Here is a 16,559-nt window from a genome sequence, read left to right as displayed (position 1 = left end):
AAGCGCGTAATTGGTGGAAATGGCCTCATCGCGTATGCGCGTCTGTGACGTGTGTATAAAAGGTACGTGTAGAACGCCATTTCCTTGTACGTGCTTTTCGCGGAGAGCGAGTGGGTGAAATCTGTACTTCTTGTCGGTTCACACGCAATTTACTTCACGGCGTTTCCAGTTCGTACTCCCTGTTACCTCTGACAGCTTTTTCTCTTTTCCTCTTTTTCCTGGGCCTGTTTCCTCAAACAGCGTTCCCTTCTACTGTTGTCCTGTCTCCTCAGACAGCGTACAATTCTTCTTTTGGCGGGGGTGTTGCCAACGCGCACACGCGCATATATTTCACGCTTTTGTTCCTGGCAGACGGTGAGTCGCGCACGTATTTAACATTTGTGCTTGCCCCGTGTGTCGCGTACCCCTTCAGAGGTCATTCTAGGCTGCGTGTGACACGCATAGGTTCATGTGTTTCTGGGTGCCACAGCGTAGTGCAGGTTTATTTTTCCACGCACGTGGTCTAGGAGGGGTTGTGTGCACCTTACTTCCCTTTTTTGGGGTGCCTGTGCGTTGCGTGACCCGTCATCTTTCCCCAGGGGAGACATACAGCCTTGCTAGAGCACTAGGGTACGATTACCATCTGGTACCCAACCCCTTTGACTCCCAATTGCCCAGGACAATAGTTCACATTGACTCCCATACGCACAATAACATCAGTGCCATGGCTGGGAGGCGAACAAGCCGTAAGGGTGGCAAAGGAGGCTGAGCCCCAAGTGGTGGCCGTGGTGGATCCGGTAGGGGATGTGGCCGTGACTTGCAGGGTGCCCCTAGCCCCCCATGTGTGGAGGAGCACTCAGGGACACCCATGCCCCCCCCCCTGGTTGAGGTTAACTTGGCTGACACCATCCATGCTCAACCCTTGTTGGACCAGCCCACTGTGGAACCAGACCTGGCACAGGGTGACTCCATGGCTGACTTCCAGGTCAGCAGGTCTAGGCCATGTGCGCCGGTGAACATTGGTGTCATCAGGCCACGTGGATCAGGGGCAGCTAGGTCATCTGCTGCCCCGTGTAGGCAGGCTGGGGAGGCTGCAGGGGCAGCTGCGGCTCCATCCACCCCACCTCTCACACACCCAGCCAGGACAGTGTCGGTCCAAGTCCATCATGCTGACATTCCCCCTGACACCATCACACTTGAGCTAATGCCTGCACCAACTCCCATGCTGAGTGTGCAATCCCATACTCCTAGTACAGAGTCCACCAGGGCTCCTGCCCCTAGTGTCCAGAGCGGCGTAGGACACTCAGGATCCCCACCACCTTCCAAGCGGAAGAGGAAGAGTGCTCGTCCAGTAGAGGCTGATGCCCCAGACACAGCTACACAGTCCGGCCCGTCAAGGAAGCCCAGCTTCAATGAGGCCGAAATTAATGCACTTGTAGAGTAGGTGTCCGCACATGACTGCGAAATGGTGATTGTTGCAGGATCCAAGACCACACCTGCACAACGTCAGGCACACTGGCAGACCATTGCGGACATCATAAGTGCCCTTGGGATCGCGAAGCGCACAGCTACTGAATGCTACAAGCGCTGGAATGACCTGAAGCGTAGGGCAAAGAATAAACTGGCCTCAAGTTATGCCGCAACTCTAGTGACTGGAGGTGGGTCTCCAGCAGACGACATAGAACTCACTCCACATGAGCAGGTTGCTGGGACCTACGTCACGGAGGAACAGATCCAAGGCATGGGAGAACTGGCAGATTACGAGGCATTGTCCAGTGAGTGCACATGCATGTGTGTGTCATCCATGTGCATGGTGTGTGTGGGAGGGCTTCTGTTTGGGTGCCAGGTGAGGGTGTGTTAGGGAGAATTCTCTGTTCAGGCTGAATTTCCTAACCTAGTGAGTCCCCCAGCAGCTTTGCTGGATTTCTGGAGTTTGTTTTTTTCCATCCTGCCAAGAGTGAGACTCTTTTCCTCCCACTCTTGGACATGAATGTGTGTAATTCCTTTGAATATCAATGTGTTCTATGGGCTATGGGGTCTTTTACTCCATAGGGTCTCATATGTTTTTCTATGTGTGTTACACCGCACCTTACGTGCCGTAACACTGGGGGGTCCTAGCGGACCTCCACCATAGACTCCATACCCGGGGACTGACTACTGTCTCCCCGGGCATGTAAAGTCACCATTGGCTTTGCTAGACCTAAATTTACTAACAAAACTAGTACAAACCATCTTATTGTGGACGTACTAGTAGGGGTAATTCGATTACTCCTGGATCTGTTACTCGAGGGGGCACTGTCCCATCCCCCCTCGTCGAGTTTTGGCTGGTGGCAGTGGAAACTACTTGTTATGTTCGACCCCCAACATAACCCTATGGGATTCGTCCCATTGTTGGAGATTGATACTTTTTCTCGTTAATTTCTAACGTACCACCGGTCTACTTATCTTAAATAAGTTTATCGGATGGTATTTTCTGCCAGAACTTTTTAAAATGGCGTCTGTGTTTTGTCTCTGTGACTCCTAAACCAAAGGTTGAGCCCTTTGTTCCACTTTTGGCAGGCTGTGTACAGAGATCCTCCAAAGTGGTGCCATTCTGTCTGGGTTACCACAGGGGTGTGGGAGGGGGTTTAGGCACCCTGGACCGAGTTGCCTCGCCAACTGCGGTCGCACTCTGGGGTGATTGGCCCAAGTGGTGAGCCTCCCCGCTCACCACTTAGAATGTGTTGATTGACAGCTAGGCTGAATGAATGGGGGTTTCTGCATAAAAGCAGGGCTTTTGGGACTGGATCTTCAGAAGTCGCCACAGGACCTAAGAATCCGACGAGGGTAACGCTGAGCTGACCTGCACGACGACACCTCGGGTGGAGCCCTGCGGAACCGACTCACCACTTCCCGACGACAGAGGAGATCTCCCTGCCGGAGAGTCTCTTCCCCTGACTGGTGGGAACAACCAGTCCCCTTTGCTTTTTATTCGCTTCAGGACGCAGTGGTCGAATTGCCCGTGCAGAGCACCTCGGCAACTGGATAGCCACTACCCATGTACCGCGACCAAAAGGTGGTGCCTTGTGACGGAGCACGCCGTGGCTGGTCTCTTCCCTGGTGGTGCACCAGACTTCACTTTCCTTCGACGACGAGAACATCTCTACTCTTGGCAAAGACCCGACGTGCATCCACCACCAGGAACAACTGCCCCCGCCAGAGCTGCCCTCCACAACAAGGTACCGTGTCCGCCTGGCTTTCCTTTCGATCGATTCGAGTGAGGTGTCTTAATCCTCTCCTTTCCGTTGGGTCGCCTCCAAGCTTTCTCACGTATTGTTCTGAACTGGTTCAATCTGCCGATAACAATTTGCTACAAAGACTCGAACTCATTTCCACCAGAGACTTTTGCGACATATCGCCTTGCCTCTCTCCGAGTGGGCCTGGCCTCTGAACTTTATGATCTATTGTGATTCTTGCCTTCTTGCCTTGCATTTTTCCCGTGAAGTATTGAACTGTGTTGCTTTCGTAACCTGCCTATTTTTCTCTCCCGTCCTAAATAATATTAGAGTGCCATCTAGGTTGAGGCATACACCTCTGTCTGTAAATAAGTGGTGCTGGTAAAACCTAGACTTGTCGAAATATTGCTAGGGGGATTGATCGTTTCTTCTTCGTAGAGTAATTGTGTTTGATTTGTTTGCCGTGATATTGCCATAGTGTTTTTGATAGATGTTTTGTTATAAATAAATACCTTAATATCTTTACACTGAAGCCTTGTTGCGTGTTTGCTTGTCTTACTGTGAAGTATATATATATATATCCTATATTGTATACTCCACATACTGCTTAACTCTTCTTGAGAGAAGTCTGACTGCTCAGCCACAGCTACCAACAGTGAATCTCTGTGGTGCGGACTTCTACCAAGTGGGTTTACTGCCAAACACCTGTAGTCCTAAATCTTTTGCACTGGTCCCAGAGGGAACTGCACAGGTTTCCGCCTAACACTGGTGGCAGCGGTGGGATTTGTATCGAGTATACAGTTTAGAGTGCTTTTCGACACTTTAGGATAACTAACCACGAAACTTAGCACAAAAAGCAACTTTCAAAAAACATGTCTACGATGGAAACTTACAGTCAAGAGTCCTTGTCAGGTGAAAATACTGAGAGTTTGCGAGCTCGCTGTAGGCAAGAGAATCTTCCTGTAAGAGGCAAGAAGTTAGAACTAATAGAGAGATTGCTGGCGAACCAAAGTCTGGGTACTGGTTCAGAGGAATCAATTACGCCAGCAAATGTAGAGAACAGTGATGGTGTTGATCTAAATCGTAATTCTGATGATAGCGATGAAGAGGCTGAAGAGGAAGGAGAGGCTAACGAAACTGTCTCCCCTGCTCCTCTACCTGCCTTACCAGCTGTGCCTACGGGCCCATACCAGGTCCCACAAGTAACCCTGCTTATTTTGAACTTGAAAAAATGAAGCTCGAATTAGAATACAAACGGTTCTTGGCTCAATCTGAACGCAACCAAGAGCTCGAGTTCAGACGCATGAATGCCCAGGCTGAGCAGAAGCAAGCTGAGTTAAGACTCAGGGAAATAGAACTTAATCACGAGTTAGAGATGAAAAAGTTGTCTATGGAAAATGCTTCTCTCTCCTCTGGTTCCTCTAGGAGCTCCAGTCCCAAAAGGCCCCGGATGCCGAAGGAATTAGTGGGTATGTATGAACCGAGATTGGATGTGTTGGATTGGTTGAAACTGTTTGAGTACAATCATGGGCTCAAGGACATCACCGGGAACAATTTACTTCCCTGGTTGTTCTCTAGGCTCCCTCCTGTTGCGACTGATGTGGTAATGGAGTTGGGGGAGGCGGATAAGACGAATTACGAAAGTGTGAAACTGGCTTTGATAGCTAGATTCGGGAAGACCCCTTCCCAGTATCTTAAGAGGTTTAGAACCCTCAAAAAGCATGATGGTACCTCTTGGGCTACCTGGGTGAGTGAAGGGTTGAAAAACTTAGAGGGATGGATTAAGGGTTACAAAGTGAACACTTATGAGGGTATGAGGAGTCTTTTTATGTTGGAGTCTATTTATGATGCCTGTTCTCCTGAGCTCAGACAGCACTTGGCTGATTCGAAGGAATTGGATTCCCGGAAGCTAGCTAAGGCTGCTGACTTATGGGTTGCCAACCGGGCTACTCATAAGGATTCTGGGGCAACTCAGAAAAAGGATGAGGGAAAACAGCCTAAAAAAGACTCAAAAGAGAATTCTAATAGCTCAAATTCCAAAGAGGGCCCCAAACAAAACCAGAAGGGTAAGCCACAAGGAAAACCACAGCAGAATACTGTGTCTTCTGGTGCCAAACCGGAAGGATGTCAGAACAAGCCACCATTCCAGAAAGCATTCGGTAAATGCTTTGTTTGTGGCTCAACTGACCACGTGAAAGGAGATTCCAGATGTAAGGGTAAACCTTCAGGGGTCCAGCTTGTCTCCTTAGCCTTCGCTCCAGAGGAGGAAGTCCAAATGGCAAGTGGAAACTTTCTATTGCTAGCTGATGAACCCATTGGAGTCTCAGCCAGCGTTTCTTTAGTATCTCTGGGGTTGTGGGAACAACAGAATTTAGGTGTCTATAATTCTATCCCCGATAATACTAAAGAGTATTATAAGGACAGTGTCCAGGTGAATGGTCAGGAGACTCCTGCCACTAGGGACACTGGGGCCAGCATAACTGTGGTGGATAAATCATTTTTTCAGGCTGAGGATGTTGCTAAGGCACCCAAACGCCTCACCAAGTTAGCTGGAGGGCCTGTGCAGATGCTTCCCCAATTACCAGTTCTCATCCAGTGTAACAACATGACTGTAAAGATACCTGTCAGCATACAGAGTGAGGTACCAGGACGCGTACTGTTGGGTAACGATTTGAAAACTCCTGGAGTTGTATCGCATACTCCCAGACCTCCTAGTAAACGGTTACAGGAGCTAACCAGACCCGCAAGAGAGAGGACCATGCGCGGTACTCTCCAGGAGATGATGAAGAAAGAAATCACTCCTGCTCCACTGGAATTGTCGGCCGCTGTCTCCAAGAAATCAGAAGCGAAAGGGAAACCTAAGACTTCTATCCCGAAACCAGCAGCCAGCATTCCAGTGAAGCCAACATGGACTTTCCCGCGGTTGTCCAAAGTTACACCCGTAACTCCACCTCCAACCGAGGCTGAGAGGGAGGTACAACCCTGTGTGGTAGAATTAGACTCTGAGGAAGAGCTAATGGAAGGCCAGGAACTCATTGGAGATCTGGATCCTGTTGACCGTCCTGAGCTGCAGTCTTTACTGGCAGAAGGTGGGCCCAGCAGGGCAGACTTCAGTAAGGGACAGAGGGAATGTCCAACTCTGGAAGGTCTTCGCCACCAGGCAGAAGCTCAGGCTGAAGGGCAAGAGCCTGGGAAATACAGGTTGCACTGGGAAGATGGCCTCTTCTACAGTGAACCGACCGAGTCTGCACCTGGAGACTACAAACGACTTGTAGTACCCCAAGGGAACAAACCACAGTTCTTGCAGTTAGCCCACGAGATTCCTTTGGCTGGTCCCTTGAGTTTCAAGAAGACTAAGGAAAGGCTCTCACTCTACTTCTATTGGCCAAAGATGGGGGCCGAAGTAGAAAAACACTGCAGGAGCTGCCACACCTGCCAGACCTCTGCTAAGGTTGGCTCCAAGAATGTGGCACCTTTAGTGCCTCTCCCAGTTGTGGGAGTCCTGTTTGAGAGAGTAGGGATTGACATTGTTGGTCCCCTTGATCCTCCAACCTCCTCAGGCAACAGGTTTATACTTGTTGTAGTAGACCATGCTACTAGGTATCCTGAGGCAATTCCTATGAGGACTGTTACAGCCCCGGCTGTGGCTAAGGCCCTCCTTGGTATTTTTACTAGGGTCGGGTTTCCTAAGGAAGTAATCTCTGACAGGGGGCAAACTTTATGTCCCACTACATGAAAGCCATGTGAAAACCTGTGGAGTTACTTACAAGTTCTCAACAGCGTACCACCCACAAACCAAAGGGTTGGTAGAAGGGTTCAACCGAACCATGAAGAGCATGATAGGTGCTTTAGAAGAACCCCTTAAGCGTAAGTGGGACCTTCTACTGCCATGCGTTCTCTTTGCTTATAGAGAAGTCCCTCAGGAGGGAGTAGGTTACTCTCCCTTAGAACTACTCTATGGGCATCCCGTCAGAGGTACATTGGCCCTGATTAAGGAGGGGTTGGAGAGTGCTCCTTCCCCCAAGCCAGTCAGAGTGACTGACTACATGATAGGTCTCCAGAGGAGAATGTCACACATGATGACGGAAGCAAGCGATAACTTGAAAGCTGGACAAGCATTGGTCAAGCACTGGCACGATCGAAAGGCTAACATGGTTGAGTTCGCTCAAGACCAGCTCGTTCTCATTATGATCCCAACAAGGCAGAGGGCCTTGCAAGACAAGTGGATGGGACCCTTCAGAGTTGTGGGTAAACTCGGAGAGGTCAACTATCTGGTGGACTTGGGCAATCCCAAGGAGGCTCCGACAGTCTTTCACACCAACCGACTTAAAGCGTATGTCTCACGACCTGATGTAGGAGTGTTGCTTCTAGCATCATCCGAGGAAGAAGAAGAGAGTGAAGCTCTTCCGGATATCCTCAGAGGCTTACCTTTAGATGAAAAAATTGAAGGAGTAAATCTCTCCTCCAATCTGACACCCGAGCAACAAGAAGAGTGCAAATCTATGTTGAATCAGTTTGCCTCTCTGTTCTCGCTTTCACCAGGCTTGACCCCTTGGGGCCAGCACGACATACTCACTGGTGACTGTCTGCCAGCCAAAACCAGAGGATACCGAATGTCAGAGAACGTACAAACCCACATCAAAGGTGAGGTCAACAAGACGCTTGATCTCGGGGTAATAGAGCCCTCTACTAGTCCATGGTCTAGCCCAGTTGTGTTAGTACCAAAGGCCGGATCTAAAGAACTTAGATTATGCGTGGATTATAGAGCTCTTAATGCAGTCACCAAGACTGATGCCCACCCTTTGCCAAGAACAGATGAGTTGGTGGATAAACCTGGCACCGCCAAGTTCCTCAGCACATTTGACTTGACGTCAGGCTATTGGCAAATAGCCCTGACAGACCATGCCAAGGAGAAAACTGCATTTTCTACCCCCGTTGGCTTATACCAGTTTAAGGTAATGCCTTTCGGATTGAAGAATGCACCTGCTACGTTTCAACGGATGGTAAACCAGGTTCTGAATGGGATGGAGGACTTCTGCATGGCATACTTGGATGACATCGCAGTGTTCAGCAATTCCTGGGAAGAACATGTGACCCACCTGAGAGATGTTTTGCAGGCTCTTGGACGAGCCAATCTGACCATAAAGGCGAGTAAATGCCAAAATTGGACAGAGTAAGGTAGTCTATCTTGGACATGAGTTAGGAGGTGGAGAAATAAGGCTTTTGCTCAGTAAAATTGAAGCTGTGCAAAATTGGACAACACCGACTACTCAAACCAAAGTGAGAGCCTTCCTAGGCCTCACTGGGTATTACAGGAATTTCATAGAGAACTATGGGACCATAGCTTCTCCACTGAATGTCATCCCCTCGCCCAAATTTCCTAAAAAGGTTAAATGGAACGAGGAGTGCAATCAGGCTTTTGAAAATCTGAAAAAGGCTCTTTGCCAAGCCCCAGTACTCAGAGCTCCTGATTACCGCCAACACTTCATTGTGCAGACAGATGCTTCAAATGTAGGAATAGGTGCCGTACTCAGTCAACTGGATGGGAAAGGTAGGGAGCACCCCGTTTGCTTCATCAGCCGCAAGCTGAAGGATCCTGAAACAAGGTGGGCAACAATCGAAAGAGAGTGCTTTGCTATCGTGTGGGCTCTGAAGAAGTTTAGGCCGTACTTGTATGGTACTACTTTTGTCATTCAGACTGACCACCAACCCTTGAGATGGTTAATGCAAATGAAAGGGGAAAACCCAAAACTATTGAGATGGCCGATCTGCCTGCAAGGGTTTGATTTCACCATTGAGCACAGGTCAGGATGTCACCACCAAAATGCTGATGGTCTTTCTAGGATGTATGTCATCGACTAGAGGTATGAGATTCATCCAGGAGTGGATTAAATCCTCCTGTCCCTTAGTCTGGGGGGGCGAGTGTTAGGGAGAATTCTCTGTTTAGGCTGAATTTCCTAACGTAGTGAGTCCCCCAGCAGCTTTGCTGGATTTCTGGAGTTTGTTTTTTTCCATCCTGCCAAGAGTGAGACTCTTTTCCTCCCACTCTTGGACATGAATGTGTGTAATTCCTTTGAATATCAATGTGTTCTATGGGCTATGGGTTCTTTTACTCCATAGGGTCTCATATGTTTTTCTATGTGTGTTACACCGCACCCTACGTGCCGTAACACTGGGGCGTCCTAGCGGACCTCCACCATAGACTCCATACCCGGGGACTGACTACTGTCTCCCCGGGCATGTAAAGTCACCATTGGCTTTGCTAGACCTAAATTAACTAACAGAACTAGTACAAACCATCTTATTGTGGACGTACTAGTAGGGGTAATTCGATTACTCCTGGATCTGTTATTCGAGGGGGCACTGTCCCGTCTCCCCCCGTCGAGTTTTGGCTGGTGGCAGTGGAAACTACTTGTTATGTTCGACCCCGAACATAACCCTATGGGATTCGTCCCATTGTTGGAGATTGATACTTTTTCTCGTTAATCTCTAACGTACCACCGGTCTACTTATCTTAAATAACTTTATCGGATGGTATTTTCTGCCAGAACTCGGTTTTTAAAATGGCGTCTGTGTTTCGTCTCTGTGACTCCTAAACCAAAGGTTGAGCCCTTTGTTCCACTTTTGGCGGGCTCTGTACAGAGACCCTCCAAAGTGGTGCCATTCTGTCTGGGTTACCACAGGGGTGTGGGAGGAGGTTTAGGCACCCTGGACCGAGTTGCCTTGCCAACTCCGGTCGCACTCTGGAGTGATTGGCCCAAGTGGTGAGCCTCCCCGCTCACCACTTAGCATGTGTTGATTGACAGCTAGGCTGAATGAATGGGGGTTTCTGCATAAAAGCAGGGCTTTTGGGACTGGATCTTCAGAAGTCGCCACAGGACCTAAGAATCCGACGAGGGTAACGCTGAGCCGACCTGCATGACGACACCTCCGGTCGAGTTTTGTCTGGTGGCAGTGGAAACTACTTGTTATGTTCGACCCCGAACATAACCCTATGGGATTCGTCCCATTGTTGGAGATTGATACTTTTTGCGTTAATCTCTAACGTACCACCGGTCTACTTATCTTAAATAAGTTTATTGGATGGTATTTTCTGCCAGAACTCGGTTTTTAAAATGGCGTCTGTGTTTCGTCTCTGTGACTCCTAAACCAAAGGTTGAGCCCTTTGTTCCACTTTTGGCGGGCTCTGTACAGAGACCCTCCAAAGTGGTGCCATTCTGTCTGGGTTACCACAGGGGTGTGGGAGGGGGTTTAGGCACCCTGGACCGAGTTGCCTTGCCAACTCCGGTCGCACTCTGGAGTGATTGGCCCAAGTGGTGAGCCTCCCCGCTCACCACTTAGCATGTGTTGATTGACAGCTAGGCTGAATGAATGGGGGTTTTCTGCATAAAAGCAGGGCTTTTGGGACTGGATATTCAGAAGTCGCCACAGGACCTAAGAATCCGACGAGGGTAACGCTGAGCCGACCTGCATGACGACACCTCCGGTGGAGCCCTGCGGAACCGACTCACCACTTCCCGACGACAGAGACGATCTCCATGCCGGAGAGTCTCTTCCCCTAACTGGTTGGAACCACCAGTCCCCTTTGCTTTTTATTCGCTTCAGGACGCAGTGGTCGAATTGCCCGTGCAGAGCACCTCAGCAACCGGATATCCACTACCCCTGTACCGCGACCAAAAGGTGGTGCCTTGTGATGGAGCACTCCACGGCTGGTCTCTTCCCTGGTGGTACACCAGACTTCACTTTCCTTCGACGACGAGAACATCTCTACTCTTGGCAAAAACCCGACGTGCATCCACCACCAGGAACAACTGCCCCTGCTGGAGCTGCCCTCCACAACAAGGTACCATGTCCATCTGGCTTCCCTTTCGATCGGTTCGAGTGAGGTGTCTTAATCCTCTCCTTTCCGTTGGGTCGCCTCCAAGCTTTCTCACGTATTGTTCTGAACTGGTTCAATCTGCCGATAACAATTTGCTACAAAGACTCGAACGCATTTCCACTAGAGACTTTTGGGACATATCGCCTTGCCTCTCTCCGAGTGGGCCTGGCCTCTGAACTTTATGATCTATTGGATTCTTGCTTTCTTGCCTTGCATTTTTCCCGTGAAGTATTGAACAGTGTTGCTTTCGTAACCTGCCTATTTTTCTCTCCCGTCCTAACTAATATTAGAGTGCCGTCTAGGTTGAGGCATACACCTCTGTCTGTAAATAAGTGGTGCCGGTAAAACCTAGACTTGTCGAAATATTGCTAGGGGGATTGATGGTTTCTTCTTCGTAGAGTAATTGTGTTTGATTTGTTTGCCGTGATATTGCCATAGTGTTTTTGATAGATGTTTCCTTATAAATAAATACCTTAATATCTTTACACTGAAGCCTTGTTGCGTGTTTGCTTGTCTTACTGTGAAGAATTGTCCTATATTGTATACTCCACATACTGCTTAACTCTTCTTGAGAGAAGTCTGACTGCTCAGCCACAGCAACCAACAGTGAATCTGTGTGGTGCGGACTGCTACCAAGTGGGTTTACTGCCAAACACCTGTAGTCCTAAATCTTTTGCAGTGGTCCCAGATGGAACTGCACAGGTTTCCGCCTAACAGGGTGTGTGTGCCTGAGTGGTTTGGGTCACCCATGTGCCTCTTCCTATACATTCTGCGCACCAGCATTTGGGTATAGCAGCAACCCTTCTGCCAACATTAGACATCCAGCCCAACACCACGCCAGCTGCCCTTGGAGTGTCATCTTGCCACAACATTGTTGCTTATTTACCTCTGTTTATTCAGGCAGATTGTTTGCATACCACCACTTTTACTCCGGATTTCTCAGTCCTATTGTCACATGTCTGACATGGCTATGGTACAGTGGACTGGCTTAGTTTCCTGGACATGATTTGTTTAGACATGTCCCTGTGCTATAGGACCATTTTGGACTGGCAGCTGCAGGTTAAACATTTGAACCATTTCAATGAAAAAATTAATTACATTAGCAAACTGGACTGAATGAACAATTGGTGACCTCCTCTCCCTCTTCACTTCATGGCTAGGGTACATGCCATCTGTGTGATGGCATGTGTATTTGACCTGCCAATCACTGGCCAATGTGTGATGCCACTGCTAGGCAGCATGCAGCAAATGTGTTCATCTTCCATCTTGGTGTCATCAATGTGTGCCATCTGCCTCCCCTTCACACGCAGTGACGGTGCATGCATGGGAGGGTTTTAGTCATGTGGGACATGTGTCAATCAAGTACTGTTTCTGTAGCCTCTCAGCCCTAATTGTGTGCCATAGTGCTAATGCCTGTTTCCATTTGTTTTCTTTTATGTCTTTGCAGGGGATGACGCACTTGATACTGCTGGGGTTGTGGAGATGGTGCAGAACCAGGAGGGGTCTGAGGGCCGACCGACCTCCAGTGAGGGACGTGGTGTGGTGGTGGGTGAGAACCCACAACTGCTGCAGGTCATGCTCTCAAGGGGTGTCTCTGGCTGCACCTCCCCCGAGCTGTATTCAGGTGTCGATTCAGATGATGAGACCTATGTGCCGTCGCAGGTGTGTGTTCCTGGTAGGGATTCTGTTCTGTCCGACCCACCTGCACCAGGGTTAGAACCCTCAATGGGGATGTCAGTGTTGGCAGGTACCCCTTTGGTGGTTACAGATGCAGGGTCACACTCCGCGACATCTGATCCTGTTCCTGGGCCAGCAGATCAGAGGGGGAATGCAGTCCTGCAGCCTCAGGCAGTGCCGGCACAGCAAGGCGCAGTTCGCCTTGCCCCAGACAGGTGTGGTGCCCGCCGACGTGGTGGCCGTCAGCCACCTGGCAATACCGCATGGGAGCAAACCATATACGGTATGGCAACCCAACAGGCAGCATCATCAGAGATGATGGCTCAGGCCATGGATAGGGTGGCCACTTCCATTGTCCCCCCCGAAAGGCTGATGGAGCGACTACAGCAGGCAACCGACTCCATCTGCCAGTCACACAGGGAGGACATGTTGGCGTCTGACAGGGACAGGCGGGCGGCACTGGCGACTCTGGAGGAAACCATTTCCATAGAGTCCCAGGACCACAGGGAAGCCCTGAGGGTGGAACTCCTTCACCTCAGGACCACTCTTGTTAAGCTTGAGGCTTCAACAAACAGAAGGACAGAACAGCAGCTGGAGCGTCTCACACGTACGCTCTCAGCTGAGATGCAGGCAACTAGGGCAGAGGTCCGGGCATCCCGTGAGTTGTTGCACGGGGACCTCCGCACACTTATCCTCCAGAACGAGACCTACTACACCCGCATGCTTGCAGCCATGGAGGAACAGACTACGGCTTTGCGTGGGCTGCCTCCCATAGTGCCACCACCTCCTGATGCAGCTGCAGAGGGTGAGGAGAGCCAGTGATACTCCCACAATAGGGTAGCCGTGTAGGCCATGAGCCCATGGAGGTGTTTTTTTTTCGCAAGATCCACACAGGTGGGTTTTGGTGTGCACCCTGTCCTCGGACCTCCTGGGTGGCCTCCCCCACCCCCCCGGGCCCATTAATGGCCATTATTGATTTTTTTAAAATTTATTTATTTATTTATTTATTTGTTTGGGACATTGTGTTGCTTTGTGTGGCTCCCGTGGGCATACGCTGCATTGTGGCTGGGCACATGCAGGCTTGTCATGAATTTGGTTCAGATGCTTGGGTTTTTGTGACACACACCCCTCCTGCTTCCCGTTTCCATGGGCTTGCAAAGGGTGTGCCCAAGTGACATTGACGTACATGGTGACATTGGACTCCCATGAGCTGTGTGGGCAGTCTGTAGTCAATACTGTGTATACATTCATAGTGCATATTGTTGTTGTATTGTACACTGCATGGTGTATTGATATGTGCCTCTGCATCCATCTCATCCTCCTAATTTGCAGGTCCATTCCTCATGTCTTCACAATGCGGTCCACCTTGGAACTGGAGTCCATGTTGTAAGCAGTGCACCTACACTCTTGCGTGGCGCTAACACTGTATACTTGGAAGTGTTCGGAGGGCTGGCATCTTCAGGTAGTGAGGCTAGCAAATTTTTAAGTCTGTAATGTCATGTTTAAGGTAGGTTGGAGGTTGTGTAGGTGATTGGTATTCTTGGTAAGTATTTGGTAATGTGTGTTGTAGGTCCTGCATTACTGTGAGCATTTCATGTGTGGCCATGTTTCCATTAGGGACACTGTAGCTGGTGACACTTGGGGCATGTTGTGGGGATTCATTTGTTTCCTCTCACATTGCATGACATGCCATGGTGTGTTGTGTGGCCGTGCCGGGGAGGGTTTGGGTGACATGGCACTGTTTTCATGTAGTATTTTGCGAGTGGGTATTCATTTCTGCAGCATGGAAGTGTCTTTTGATGACACTGCATTGGTGGAGTTTGTGTCGGTAGGGATGCACACATTGTGACACTTCCACATGAACAATCTCAGGCTGCTATGGTTCTGACAGTTGACTGTCCCTTTGTTCGTCTTAATTGTCAGGTCGAGTCATCATTGCTTATCAGATGGTATGTGCCAGGGCTGTGTGCACTCCACTGGGGTGTGATTTCTTTGTGAAGTAATTAGCCACCAGCTGCGTACGGGCTGCCTCATCCCGTGCCCTCTCCCCTCCCATGTGCAGCGGGCGTGCATGTGGTTGGGGATGCGGGGGCACCACCATGTCCACAGCCAGGCCCCGTCGTGTTGCAACATTGTGCAGGACACATGCTGCCACTATGATCCTGCACACTACTGGGGGCGCATATAACAGCTGCCCGCCAGAACGGTCAAGGGAGCGAAAGCGTGACTTGAGCACTCCGAATGTGCGCTCCACTATGCCCCGGGTTGCAATATGGGCTGTGTTGTATCTTACCTCTAGAGGCGTGATGGGGTTCCGAATTGGCGTCATCATGTGGGTGCTCAGAGGGTAGGCACTGTGCCCTGGTGAGGAGGTGATGGGTATCATTAATGGGGTAGTGACATAACTGTGCAGTGGCATTCATACTCACCAAGGAGCCATGTATCGCCATGCCGCCCAGCTTCTAGGTCCCGGCTTAGGGTAGACATTCGGTAAATGAAGCTGTCGTGGGTGGACCCTGGATAGTTGGCATATACTGAGGTGATGATTCCCTTGGCATCACATACTACCTGCATGTTGATGGAATGCCAGTGCTCGCGGTTTCTGTAGATGTGCTCAGTTGCCCTGGGAGGACGTAGAGCCACGTGGGTGCAGTCAATGTCACCTAGCACTTTTGGGAATTGTGCCACACCGTAGAAATCGAGGGTGGCAGCCTGCATTTCTGCAGGTGTCCTGGGCAGGTATATGTGCCTACGGACTGATGGGCGTGCAGTGATGATGTTCAGGACCTGGTGTAGGCAGCATGACTGCATGGCCTGTGACACCCCACCCACTATGGCACTTGTCCGCTGAAATGATCCTGTGGCCAAGAAGTGCAGTACATTGAGGACCTTCTCCAGGGGGCTGAGTGCTTGGGAGCACAGGGTGGGTGATGTGAAGTCATCCTCCCACTCACTGACCAGGTCCAGTATTATGTGTGATGGAAACCTGTACATCCCATACACCTGGTCATCAGGCATCCCAAAAAGGCTGGTTCTGGGAGTGAAAATTCTGGCCCTCACTATCCTCCTCCTTTGGTAACCCACGGCCACTGCTGCTAGGAACAGTATATTCATCCTGGCGTCTGAGCTTGTTTGTTGTTTGCGCGCACTTTTATGCTGCGCGGGTCGACGTACGCCTGCTTCATGCTGGCGTACGTGTTTCAAGATTGGACCATTTATTTTTCGGCGCGTCGTAGGCGAACGTGTGAATCTTCCTGCCCACCCCAGGAATACACGTAGCACGCTCTCCCAGGCCCAGTTGCGAGTGAATATTCCCGCCCACCCCTGGAATACACGTACCCCACTCTCACAGGCCCAGTCGCATGTGGAACTTCCCGCGCACCCCAAAGTACACGTACCCAGGCCAATCGCGTGTGGAACTTCCCGCGCACTCCGTAGTACATGTACCCAGGCCAATCGCGTGTGGAACTTCCCGTACACCCCGAAGTACACGTAACCAAGCTAATCGTGTGTGGAACTTCCTGCGCACCCCGTAGTACACGTACCCAGGCCAATCGCGTGTGGAACTTCCCGCGCACCCCGAAGTACACGTACCCAGGCCAATCGCGTGTGGAACTTCCCACGCACCCCGAAGTACACGTACCCAGGCCAATCGCGTGTGGAACTTCCCGCGCACCCCGTAGTACACGTACCCAGGCCAATCGCGTGTGGAACTTCCCGCGCACCCCGAAGTACACGTACCCAGGCCAATCACGTTTGGAACTTCCCGCGCACCCCGTAGTACACGTACCCAGGCCAATCGCGTGTGG

This window comes from Ambystoma mexicanum, chromosome 4q (assembly GCF_040938575.1).
Source record: "Ambystoma mexicanum isolate Mex_15411 chromosome 4q, UKY_AmexF1_1, whole genome shotgun sequence".
Lineage (NCBI taxonomy): Eukaryota > Metazoa > Chordata > Amphibia > Caudata > Ambystomatidae > Ambystoma > Ambystoma mexicanum.
The sequence above is the reverse complement of the archived record's forward strand: the minus strand, read 5'-3'. Positions refer to the sequence as shown.